Genomic DNA, 13,096 nt, shown 5'->3' with positions numbered 1-13,096 from the left:
CTTTACTTATGACACATGTGCACGCTTGGCACTACTTTGTTGATGCACGTGCGGCTACTGCGCACACAATTCACAAACACAGAAAATATTTTTTTTTTTGGTTTGGACTGGAGTGTACTTTTGGGGGTTACAGCACCCTTAACGGTCAAGCCAGCCGGCCCTTTACTTATGACACAGGTGCACGCTTGGCACTACTTTGTTGATGCACGTGCGGCTACTGCGCACACAATTCACAAACACAGAAAATAATTTTTTTTTTGGTTTGGACTGGAGTGTACTTTCGGGGGTTACAGCACCCTTAACGGTCAAGCCAGCCGGCCCTTTACTTATGACACAGGCGCACGCTTGGCACTACTTTGTTGATGCACGTGCGGCTACTGCGCACACAATTCACAAACACAGAAAATAATTTTTTTTTTGGTTTGGACTGGAGTGTACTTTCGGGGGTTACAGCACCCTTAACGGTCAAGCTAGCCGGCCCTTTACTTATGACACAGGCGCACGCTTGGCACTACTTTGTTGATGCACGTGCGGCTACTGCGCACACAATTCACAAACACAGAAAATAAATTTTTTTTGGTTTGGACTGGAGTGTACTTTCGGGGGTTACAGCACCCTTTAACGGTCAAGCCAGCCGGCCCTTTACTTATGACACAGGCGCACGCTTGGCACTACTTTGTTGATGCACGTGCGGCTACTGCGCACACAATTCACAAACACAGAAAATATTTTATTTTTTTAGCACTTGGGGGGAGCACCCCTGATGGACAGAGCACCCCCTGGACAACACTACAGCACTCCTTTAGGACTGGGACACTGCACAGGACTTTGGAGTGGACACAGCCCCTATGGAGAACTGACTACACAACACAGTCCAGCCAGCCCCTATGGACTTTGAAGTAGTGGACACAGCCCCTATTAACAACAGCAGCACAGCACAACACAGCCAGCCCCTATGGACTTTGAAGTAGTGGACAACAGCAGCACTACACTACACTACACTACACTACACAGCCCTAACTCCCACCCTCCCTCTTCACTGTCCACAGCCGAGTGAGAAAATGGCGCCGACGTGGGTACCTTGTATAGGATCCAAAACCCGCGAGACTCGGAAGGCGGGATGATGACGTTTTGCCTCGATTTCAGATCCGAGTCAGGCGGGAAAAGTCGAGCCTGATTCGGATCGGACTCGGATCGGGGGGGCTCGGGGGGGTTCGGATTTCAGAAATCCGAACCCGCTCACCCCTAATCTAAACTGTATAAGAAGACATAAGTAACTGGAAATAAATAATCCTACATAATCTCAGTCTGCAAATTGCCATACACAACATCTACATGGGTGATTATCACAGCATGTAATGCACATCAGCATTTTACTAGTCATGGAATGGTCTCTCTGCCTTGTTGTACTCAGGGGTGCCATGAGGGGGGGAGCAGGTATTGGTTACATGAGCCTGGTCTTGCTGAAGGGGCCCGGATCTGCCTCTACCCCCTCCCCTCCTGTCAGTGGCAGCAGAGCTGGTCTGCAGTGAGTAGAGAGAGACTGCTGCTGTCACTGAGCGCAGCAGCCATCTCCTCTGCATGCACCAGATAGGAGGGGGGAGAGCAATCGCACTGATTGCGTCCCCCCTAGATCTGACCCTGGGTGAGGGGCAAAGTGGTGCCCCCTTGTGGAGCATGCAGTGTTATACTTTCATTTTTATTTATTTTTTGCAGGGGGTGTGGACATGTCTCCTTACATTAGGCCCGCACGCCCCCTGTCATTACCCGGGCCTGCCCAGGCTCTCTACTGCCCTGACTGTACTTCACACCAGTCATCAAAAGTGGCATCCTGCCCACACTATTTCTACACTACGATTACTGACCATGACATAGGAATTCAATGTTAAAAGTTAACTTATATCAGTTTACAAAAATTATAAAGGAACAAACTACATTTCTGTTGTGTATATGAATAATACAATAATTTATTGGCAAGATATTGGTTACCAAATGTTGGAAAACAAAATAAATGTGTCCACGTTCTCCTGGTCACTGGGGTCCTGTAGATTTGGATTGGGACCCCTGGGTTAGCTGTTAGTAGGAGAGTAGACAATCAGTGACAGTGGTATGGTCACACGATCAGCTTCCTCAGCTTCTTATCCGTCAGGCCATTCACTTCCATGTTGTGTATTTGAATAATATAATAATTTATTGGCAAGATAATGATTACCAAATGTTGGAAAACAAAACAAATATATCCACATTCTCCTGGTCTGTCACGTCACTGGGGTCCTGTAGATTTGGATTGGGACCCCTGGGGTTAGCTATTAGTAGGAGAGTAGACAATAAGTGACGGTGGTGTGGTCACACGATCAGCTTCCTCAGCATCTTGTCCGTCAGGCCATTCACTTCCATGATGTGCTCCAGATGTTCCATGTACCGTCCTCGGTCTTTGAGGAACAGAGGAATTCTGAAAGTGTGAAAGACGGCAAATCGCTTCAGCCAAGTTATATCCTCATAAGACACCTTGGAGAAGAATCACAATATTGTAGTTAGATAAACATACAGTAAGACTTCATATGTAGTGACTAGAAAGTAATCTAGTAATCTACTCACATTTTAATATCTTACATCATGAAATTAAAATTAATTTAATTTGTCATTCTTGTCCCTAACCAACAATAAAATACCCTGTAATGTAAAATCTCTGCTCTAAACACTTTAATTTTAAATGAGACAGATAATACATAAATAATCATCCTCTTTATCAATACTTGGTGCCAGCGCTTTTAGCTGTAATTACAGATGTGAGTGTATATGGACCTGCTTTACACAAGGTGGTAAAAGCTTTTTATTGCCAATTAACATGTATTAAAGTTACAAATGTTAAGAACAGTGGTGGATTGGCCATAGGCATAAGCGGGAGTTATCCCAGTGGGTCAATGGTTCAGGGGTCAGCTTGGAGCGATCTAATTTTTATACATATATGTTTTTAATTATTGATGTTGTTTTGCCTGATCGGGTGGACAGGGCTCATCAGGGCCTGGCTTATAGTGGATGGACCTGACATAGATATGTGTCCTGGTGGCTGGCCCCTCCCCAGGGGCCAGCTACATTAGTTTATATGTGATGCGGATCAGCCCAGGGCCAGCCTACAGGGAAATGGGAGGTGGGGGGTGGGGGACGTGTGGGAGTGGGACATAGTGGAGTGGGAAGGTAATAAAAGGGGAAGGAGCAGGCTGCAATCAGAGTGGAGGGTGGAGCAGCAGAAAGAGGGTCGGGGCTGACCAGAGTAGGGGGTGGTGCAGACTGAGGTGACCCTGAAAATGCTGGATCCCTATACTAGTTTAAAAAGGCAAGGACAAGGGGGTGGCACCATCGCTGCCCTGATGGCTCCTGCATTTGACTTCCAGACCTTGCTGCCAGGACTTCCACTAGGATGTGCCCGGCTGTCAGAGTCCTGGTCTCACTACAAATATGCAGGGTGCGAGGCCAGACCAGGGTGCATTATTGTTCTGCTGTTGCTGACTGCCTCCCAATGCTATCACCACGTACAGATAGAATGTCATTTGGTTAATGTCAGTTGAGTATTAGTGTTAGACAACTAAAATGTCAACACTCAGAATGGGCAAAGTGTCAGGTCAGAACTGTAATGCTGCCCTGTTAATAATGTGATTTAAAGTGATTTCACAGTGTCGGCTTTACAACTTAAAATGTGATGACAACGCGTCATGTTTCTCATGTACTAACACCTAAGAAATAATTAGCTGATTTACTTGATAAATGTTTATTGTATATGAATGTTTTAATTGGGGAAGAGCAGCTACAAGCATAACAATGGCAGCACTAACATAACTTTTCCAACAGTAAATTAGTAAAAATAGAGACTTTCATGCATAATGCTATCAGCACACTATGGGGTCTATTTACTAAGCAGTGTTAGGAGACAGAGTGAAAAGTGATAAGAAAGTGATAAGGTGCCAACCAATCAGCTCCCAACTGTTATCTCACAGGCTGTGTTTGAAAAATGACAGTTGGGAGCTGATTGGCTGGCACCTTATCACTTCCTTTTCACTTTTCACTCTGTCTCCTAACACTGCTTAGTAAATAGACCCCATAGTCACAAATGTGCAAATGTCACACCTAGAATCAACTCCAGACCTTTTACCTGCTTAATTGATAATGAAATAACGAGGGAATAGCCCACACCTGTCCATGAAATAGCTTTTGAGTTGATAGTCCCATTACTTTTGGCCCCTTAAAAAGTGGGAGGCACATATAGAAACCGTTGTAATTCCTACACCGTTCACCTGATTTGGATGTAATTACCCTCAAATTAAATCTGAAAGTCTGCAGTTAAATCACATCTTGTTTGTTTCATTTCAAAGCCATCGTGGTGGTGAATAGAGGCCAAAATCTCAAAATTCTGTCAATGTCCCAATATTTATGGCCTGACTGTATATATATATATTAGGGGTGAGCGGGTTCGGATTTCTGAAATCCGAACCCCCCCGAGCCCCCCCGATCCGAGGCAGATCCGAGTCAGGCTCGACTTTTCCCGCCTGACTCGGATCTGAAATCGAGGCAAAACGTCATCATCCCGCCTTCCGAGTCTTGCGAGTTTTGGAACCTATATAAGGTACCCGCGTCGGCGCCATTTTCTCACTCGGCTGTGGACAGTGAAGAGGGAGGGTGGGAGTTAGGGCTGGCTGGGCTGTGTAGTGTAGTGTAGTGCAGAGTAGTGTTGTGCTGTGCTGTGCTGCGCTGTGCTGCTGTTGTCCACTACTTCAAAGTCCATAGGGGCTGGCTGTGTTGTGCTGTGCTGCTGTTGTTAATAGGGGCTGTGTCCACTACTTCAAAGTCCATAGGGGCTGGCTGGACTGTGTTGTGCAGTCAGTTCTCCATAGAGGCTGTGTCCACTCCAAAGTCCTGTGCAGTGTCCCAGTCCTTAAGGGGTGCTGTACTGTTGTCCAGGGGGTGCTCTGTCCATCAGGGGTGCTCCCCCCAAGTGCTAAAAAAATTATATTTTTTGTGTGTTTGTGAATTGTGTGCGCACTAGCCACACGTGCATCAACAAAGTAGTGCCAAGCGTGCGCCTGTGTCATAAGTAAAGGGCCGGCTGGCTTGACCGTTAAAGGGTGCTGTAACCCCCAAAGTACACTCCAGTCCAAACCAAAAAAAATTATTTTCTGTGTTTGTGAATTGTGTGCGCACTAGCCGCACGTGCATCAACAAAGTAGTGCCAAGCGTGCGCCTGTGTCATAAGTAAAGGGCCGGCTGGCTTGACCGTTAAAGGGTGCTGTAACCCCCAAAGTACACTCCAGTCCAAACCAAAAAAAAAATTATTTTCTGTGTTTGTGAATTGTGTGCACAGTAGCCGCACGTGCATCAACAAAGTAGTGCCAAGCGTGCGCCTGTGTCATAAGTAAAGGGCCAGCTGGCTTGACCGTTAATAGGTGCTGTAACCCCCAAAGTACACTCCAGTCCAAACCAAAATAAAAATTATTTTCTGTGTTTGTGAATTGTGTGCGCAGTAGCCGCACGTGCATCAACAAAGTAGTGCCAAGCGTGCGCCTGTGTCATAAGTAAAGGGCCGGCTGGCTTGACCGTTAAAGGGTGCTGTAACCCCCAAAGTACACTCCAGTCCAAACCAAAAAAAAAAATATTTTCTGTGTTTATGAATTGTGTGCGCAGTAGCCGCACGTGCATCAACAAAGTAGTGCCAAGCGTGCGCCTGTGTCATAAGTAAAGGTCCGGCTGGCTTGACCGTTAAAGGGTGCTGTAACCACCAAAGTACACTCCAAACCAAAAAATATATATTTTCTGTGTTTGTGAATTGTGTGCGCAGTAGCCGCACGTGCATCAACAAAGTAGTGCCAAGCGTGCGCCTGTGTCATAAGTAAAGGGCCGGCTGGCTTGACCGTTAAAGGGTGCTGTAACCCCCAAAGTACACTCCAAATCAAAAAAATATATATTTTCTGTGTTTGTGAATTGTGTGCGCAGTAGCCGCACGTGCATCAACAAAGTAGTGCCAAGCGTGCGCCTGTGTCATAAGTAAAGGGCCGGCTGGCTTGACCGTTAAAGGGTGCTGTAACCCCAAAGTACACTCCAGTCCAAACCAAAAAAAAAATTATTTTCTGTGTTTGTGAATTGTGTGCGCAGTAGCCGCACGTGCATCAACAAAGTGGTGCCAAGCATGCGCCTGTGTCATAAGTAAAAGGCCGGCTGGCTTGACTGTTAAAGGGTGCTGTAACCCCCAAAGTACACTCCAGTCCAAACCAAAAAAAAATATATTTTCTGTGTTTGTGAATTGTGTGCGCAGTAGCCGCACGTGCATCAACAAAGTAGTGCCAAGCGTGCGCCTGTGTCATAAGTAAAGGTCCGGCTGGCTTGACCGGTAAAGGGTGCTATAACCCCCAAAGTACACTCCAAACCAAAAAAATATATATTTTCTGTGTTTGTGAATTGTGTGCGCAGTAGCCGCACGTGCATCAACAAAGTAGTGCCAAGCGTGCGCCTGTGTCATAAGTAAAGGGCCAGCTGGCTTGACCGTTAAAGGGTGCTGTAACCCCCAAAGTACACTCCAAACCAAAAAAATATATATTTTCTGTGTTTGTGAATTGTGTGCGCAGTAGCCGCACATGCATCAACAAAGTAGTGCCAAGCTTGCGCCTGTGACATAAGTAAAGGGCCGGCTGGCTTGACCGTTAAAGGGTGCTGTAACCCCAAAGTACACTCCAGTCCAAACCAAAAAAAAAATTATTTTCTGTGTTTGTGAATTGTGTGCGCAGTAGCCGCACGTGCATCAACAAAGTGGTGCCAAGCATGCGCCTGTGTCATAAGTAAAGGGCCGGCTGGCTTGACCATTAAAGGGTGCTGTAACCCCCAAAGTACACTCCAGTCCAAACCAAAAAAAAAATTATTTTCTGTGTTTGTGAATTGTGTGCGCAGTAGCCGCACGTGCATCAACAAAGTAGTGCCAAGCATGCGCCTGTGTCATAAGTAAAGGGCCGCTGGCTTGACCGTTAAAGGGTGCTGTAACCCCCAAAGTACACTCCAGTCCAAACCAAAAAAAAAATTATTTTCTGTGTTTGTGAATTGTGTGCACAGTAGCCGCGCGTGCATCAACAAAGTAGTGCCAAGCGTGCTCCTGTGTCATAAGTAAAGGGCCAGCTGGCTTGACCGTTAAAGGGTGCTGTAACCCCCAAAGTACACTCCAAACCAAAAAAATATATATTTTCTGTGTTTGTGAATTGTGTGCACTGTGGCTGCACGTGCATCAACAAAGGAGCAGCGCCAAGCGTGCGCCTGTGTCCCATAAGTAAAGAGCCGGCTGGCTCATTTCTTAAAGGGTGGTGTAACCCACAAAGTGCACTACTCTCCAGCAAAAATAAAAAAATATTTTCTGTGTTTGTGTGCGCTTTAGCCGCACGTATATATCAATATAACATAAATGGAGGACCAAACTTTCTCCGATAAAAATAAAATAGGGAAAGATCAAGAACCACTTCCTCCTAGTACTGTTGCTGCTGCTGGGAGTTGTTCATCATCCCAGAGAGGAAGTAGGAACATCACTACTTTTACTAAACAATTGACCCTCCAACAGTCCCTAGCGATGAGGATGAAGTACGACAGCAGTCATCCTGAAGGAAAACGTATAACTGTGGCCTTGACTGCTATGTTGGTGTTAGATGTGCGTCCGGTATCCGCCATTAGTGCAGTGGGATTTAGACAATTGATGGAGGTAGTGTGTCCCCGGTTCCAAATCCTGTCTAGATTCCACCTGCATCCTCAAAGCAGCAGCGACAAGCGTGCATCTGTCTGTTAAAGGGTGGTGACACCCTCAACGTGTGCTACACAAACAATAAAAATATTGTTCTTTTTTTTCTGTCTTTGTGAAATGTGTGGGCTGTAGCCGCACCTACATCCTTAAAGCAGCAGCGACAAGCGTGCGTCTGTCTGTTAAAGGGTGGTGACACCCTCAACGTGTGCTACACAAACAATAAAAATATTGTTCTTTTTTTCGGTCTTTGTGAAATGTGTGGGCTGTAGCCGCACCTGCATCCTCAAAGCAGCAGTGACAAGCGTGCGTCTGTCTGTTAAAGGGTGGTGACACCCTCAAAGTGTGCTACACAAACAATAAAAATATTGTTCTTTTTTTTCTGTCTTTGTGAAATGTGTGGGCTGTAGCCGCACCTGCATCCTTAAAGCAGCAGCGACAAGCGTGCATCTGTCTGTTAAAGGGTGGTGACACCCTCAAAGTGTGCTACACAAACAATAAAAATATTGTTCTTTTTTTTCTGTCTTTGTGAAATGTGTGGGCTGTAGCCGCACCTGCAACCTTAAAGCAGCAGCAACAAGCGTGCGTTTGTCTGTTAAAGGGTGGTGACACCCTCAAAGTGTGCTACACAAACAATAAAAATATTGTTCTTTTTTTTTCTGTCTTTGTGAATTGTGTGGGCTGTAGCCGCATTTGCATCCTCAAAGCAGCAGCGACAAGCGTGTGTCTGTCTGTTAAAGAGTGGTGACACCCTCAAAGTGTGCTACACAAACAATAAAAATATTGTTCTTTTTTTTTCTGTCTTTGTGAAATGTGTGGGCTGTAGCCGCACCTGCATCCTTAAAGCAGCAGCGACAAGCGTGCGTCTGTCTGTTAAAGGGTGGTGACACCCTCAAAGTGTGCTACACAAACAATAAAAATATTGTTCTTTTTTTTTCTGTCTTTGTGAATTGTGTGGGCTGTAGCCGCACTTGCATCCTCAAAGCAGCAGCGACAAGCGTGCTTCTGTCTGTTAAAGGGTGGTGACACCCTCAAAGTGTGCTACACAAACAATAAAAATATTCTTCTTTTTTCTGTCTTTGTGAATTGTGTGGGCTATAGCCGCACTTGCATCCTCAAAGCAGCAGCGACAAGCGTGCGTATGTCTGTTAAAATGTGGTGTTACCCTCAAAGTGCTCCAAAAACTAAAAAACAATTTTTTTAATGTGTTTGTGACTTGTGTGCGATGTAGCCGCACGTGCATCAACATAGTAGCAGCGCCAAACGTGCGCCTGTGTCATAAGTCAAGGGCTGGTTTGGACATCTGGTCCGGACTGAAGGACGTGCCAACAATTTCTGACAAGTCTACTGTCACTGCATATGATACTGTCCTCAAAGCAGCAGCGACAAGCGTGCGTCTGTCTGTTAAAGGGTGGTGACACCCTCAAAGTGTGCTACACAAACAATAAAAATATTCTTCTTTTTTCTGTCTTTGTGAATTGTGTGGGCTGTAGCCACACTTGCATCCTCAAAGCAGCAGCGACAAGCGTGCGTCTGTCTGTTAAAGGGTGGTGACACCCTCAAAGTGTGCTACACAAACAATAAAAATATTGTTCTTTTTTTTTCTGTCTTTGTGAATTGTGTGGGCTGTAGCCGCATTTGCATCCTCAAAGCAGCAGCGACAAGCGTTCGTCTGTCTGTTAAAGAGTGGTGACACCATCAAAGTGTGCTACACAAACAATAAAAATATTCTTCTTTTTTCTGTCTTTGTGAATTGTGTGGGCTGTAGCCACACTTGCATCCTCAAAGCAGCAGCGACAAGCGTGCGTCTGTCTGTTAAAGGGTGGTGACACCCTCAAAGTGTGCTACACAAACAATAAAAATATTGTTCTTTTTTTTTCTGTCTTTGTGAATTGTGTGGGCTGTAGCTGCACTTGCATCCTCAAAGCAGCAGCGACAAGCGTGCGTCTGTTTCTTAAAGGATTACATCGGTGACAGCATCCAAGTAGGCATGTCAGACAGTCTGTACCTGTACTGGCAGGAAAAAGAAGCAATTTGGAGGTCCCTGTACAAACTGGCTCTATTTTACCTGAGTTGCCCCCCCTCCAGTGTGTACTCCGAAAGAGTGTTTAGTGCAGCCGGGAACCTTGTCAGCGAAAGGCGTAGGAGGTTGCTTCCACAAAATGTGGAGAAGATGATGTTCATAAAATGAATTATCAACTCTTCCAGGGAGACCAGCCTCCAGAACGTACAGAGGGACCTGTGGTTGTGGATTCCAGCGGGGACGAATTAATACTCTGTGAGGATGAGGATGTACACACTGAAGAGGGTGAGGAATCGGTGGATGAGGAGGATGAGGATGACATCTTGCCTCCGTAGAGCCAGTTTGCGCAGGGACAGATTAATTGCCAGCTTGTTTTGTGGGGGCCCAAACGAACCAATCATTTCAGCCACAGTTGTGTGGCAGACCCTGGCGCTGAAATGATTGGTTTGTTAAAGTGTGCATGTCCTGTTTATACAACATAAGGGTGGGTGGGAGGGCCCAAGGACAATTCCATCTTGCACCTCTTGTTTTTCTTTGCATTATGTACAGTTTGGGGCCTAGTTTTTCAAACTGCCATCCTGTCTGCCACTGCAGTTTCACGCCTAGATGGGTCACGTGTTTGTGCCGCCCACTCGTGTCGCTTAGCATAGTCATCCAGCTACCTTGGTGCAACCTTTTGGACATAAAAACACTATTGTGAGGTGTGAGGTGTTCAGAATAGACTGGAAATGAGTGGAAATTAAGGTTATTGAGGTTAATAATAGCATAGGAGCAGAAAAACCTACAAATTCTGTGATTTTAGCTGTTTTTATGCTTTTTTTAAAAAAAATACAGATCCAAAACACAAAACCCAGAACCCAAAACACGGAAGGGTGGTTTTGGCAAAACCAATCCAGATCCAAAACATGAAGAAAGATCCAGATCCAAAACCAAAACACAAAACACGAAAAGTGGCCGGTGCACACCCCTAATATATATACATACATATATATATATATATATAAATCGAAATCACAGGGGCTCTGCACTCACCATAATAAATAATAATAATAAACATAATAAACAGTGGGGTTTTAGTTCATGGATTGATCAATGCATTTAAGCTTGCAGCCCATCGTCACGGGACCCCACTTTACTATGCTATTGCTTAGAATTATAACATGGATATAGCCATCACATTAGTGTTAAACTATTTAAACAATGTGGTCACATACCATGTTGCACCCTAAATCTAGGAATGGTGAGTGCCGTGGATTAGTGCTTTATATATATATATATATATATATATATATACACACAGTATATACACATACATATTTTTTTTTTAGAAACTTGTAAAAGTGGACATTTTTAAACTTTTAATACTTCATTATAGAGAGCCCAAATATAAGTCTATCAAGAAATAGTGGAAGGTCCTTTTAGCCCAATGACATATAAGCACCCAAGTTACGGAGGAGGTCAAGGAAATTCAGATTGCATGTAAGGAGGAAGAGAGGAGTGTACCCTGAGGGGATTATCATTGGCAGGTTAGATTGCTGTGCGTTTATCCTATGGGATGCAAGGGCTTGGGTAATTCCATAAATTAATTGGCTAGAGAGGCATCCTTCCTATTTGCATTATCCTAATACAGAAATACTATAGCTACATAGCTCCCATCCTATATTGTAGTAGTACAGGCAAGTCTCCACATGCATCATTGCTATTCCTGTCTAACCCCCTCTCTATCTTATAGCTGCACAGGACAATTGCTATTGTATAGGGAAAAAAAGAAAGTACTATAAAAACAAATGCTATGAACTATACCTGTGTAAGAAATCTGTCTGAGGCAATGCTGTACTCTGCTAAGACATCTGGCAATGCAGGACTGGCATACTCAAACTGAGGATTTTACTTGAATGCCGATTTGAAAAACCTAGATTTTTCTTGATGAATATTTATTGGCTTCACAGCATTAAAAATACCATTTATTTTCCCTGAGATGTCTTTTGCTTGTGTCTTAGTGACATGACTGTCCTTGCCTCTAGTTGGAATTGGCAAGTCAGGCTTTCTCATAGGCTGGTATGCCAATGCTAATCTATTTCCTGATGCCAAGAAGCCCTGTGGATGATTACCACTGGTCTCTCTAGTTATGCAGTTATAACTGGACCTGCTCCTATTTGTACATAACGTGGTGTTATGTGAGGAAGCTGGCTTTGGAGGGAGCAAGCTGGTGTAGTGGCTGGTTCCTGCTCTAACTGTGCCTTGTATGACACTCATAGGCTGTGCTTGGGTGGTTATTGCAGGTGCTAGGGTACGTGCCTTCTCCACATTCAGAGCTGGTCTCTTTGAAAGCTCCTCTCTGGGCATCTGCAGTGTTTCTATATTAAATATAAGCACATTCATATTATTCATGTATAGATTAAAGATGTCAGATATATTTTGGTGTTTTACTGTGTAATTGAAGAACCAAAAGGTTCTTGTGAGATTTAACCATCTCCTTAGTGACCAAATTGCAAATCAACACCAATTCTGGAGCACTGATGTCTGGGTAGCCCATTTGCAGTGGAGCCTGTTGAGTTTTCCTTACAGAACAGTCAGAGAAAGACTCTCACAGAGAGTATCCCTGCTACAATAAGAACTGCTTTACTCTTGTTAAAATTCAGCAGTCTAGGACAGTAATAGATACCCACATGTGATTAAAACATTTAACATGGAAGGAACAGATGTGTCCTCATACATCTAGCCTCAATACGCCATGCAGCACGAGATGCCTGGCCTAAGTGAGCCACCAGTTCCCGTGCAACTCTGCTAGCATTGGGCGTCTTTTTTTTTTGCAAAAAATGCATCTTAATCACAATTTTATGTGACTTGGATGCACCAGACTGTGCTGATTAATTTCATATGTGACACTTGTATATCTGTGTTCGACTTCTTATGCTGATTTATACTCCTTTTCCGCTGTGCAAAAATCCTGGGTAATTGCTGTGTTTACCCGGGAAGCAGCTCAGTGGAAACGGCACCAAGGAAAAAATCCCGGGCCTACTGACCCAGGATTTTTTCCCGGAGAGAGGAGGGTTTTTAGCAGGTAAAACTCGGTAACGCTGCAGTGGAAGCAGCTCTTACCTGGGTTTTTTTACCCAGGTAATTTGTCTGATAGGTCCTTCCAGGGCGCTGGCTGCTGATGTAATCACCCAGAGACTGCAGGAGACGCAATGAGGGCCATTATTTATGACATCCCTACGTTTTGCTGGACTTTCCTGGGTTCAGGGGAAATGGAGACGACCCATGAAAAACCCGGGACGAGGGTGCAGTGGAAAAGGTGTACAAACTGA

General features: G+C 44.7%; 1 pseudogene; it reads right to left on the bottom strand.

The window, feature by feature from the left end:
• Positions 1-2,346: 2,346 nt before the first annotated feature.
• On the bottom strand, positions 2,347-12,167 carry LOC148535197 (putative tyrosine carboxypeptidase MATCAP2; annotated as a pseudogene).
• Between the last annotated feature and the right edge of the window lie 929 nt (positions 12,168-13,096).

This window comes from Taudactylus pleione, unplaced genomic scaffold (assembly GCF_031769625.1).
Source record: "Taudactylus pleione unplaced genomic scaffold, aTauple2 ptg000054l, whole genome shotgun sequence".
Classification (NCBI taxonomy): Eukaryota; Metazoa; Chordata; class Amphibia; order Anura; family Myobatrachidae; genus Taudactylus; species Taudactylus pleione.
Note: the sequence above shows the minus strand (reverse complement) of the source record. Positions and strands in the feature narration are given on the sequence as shown.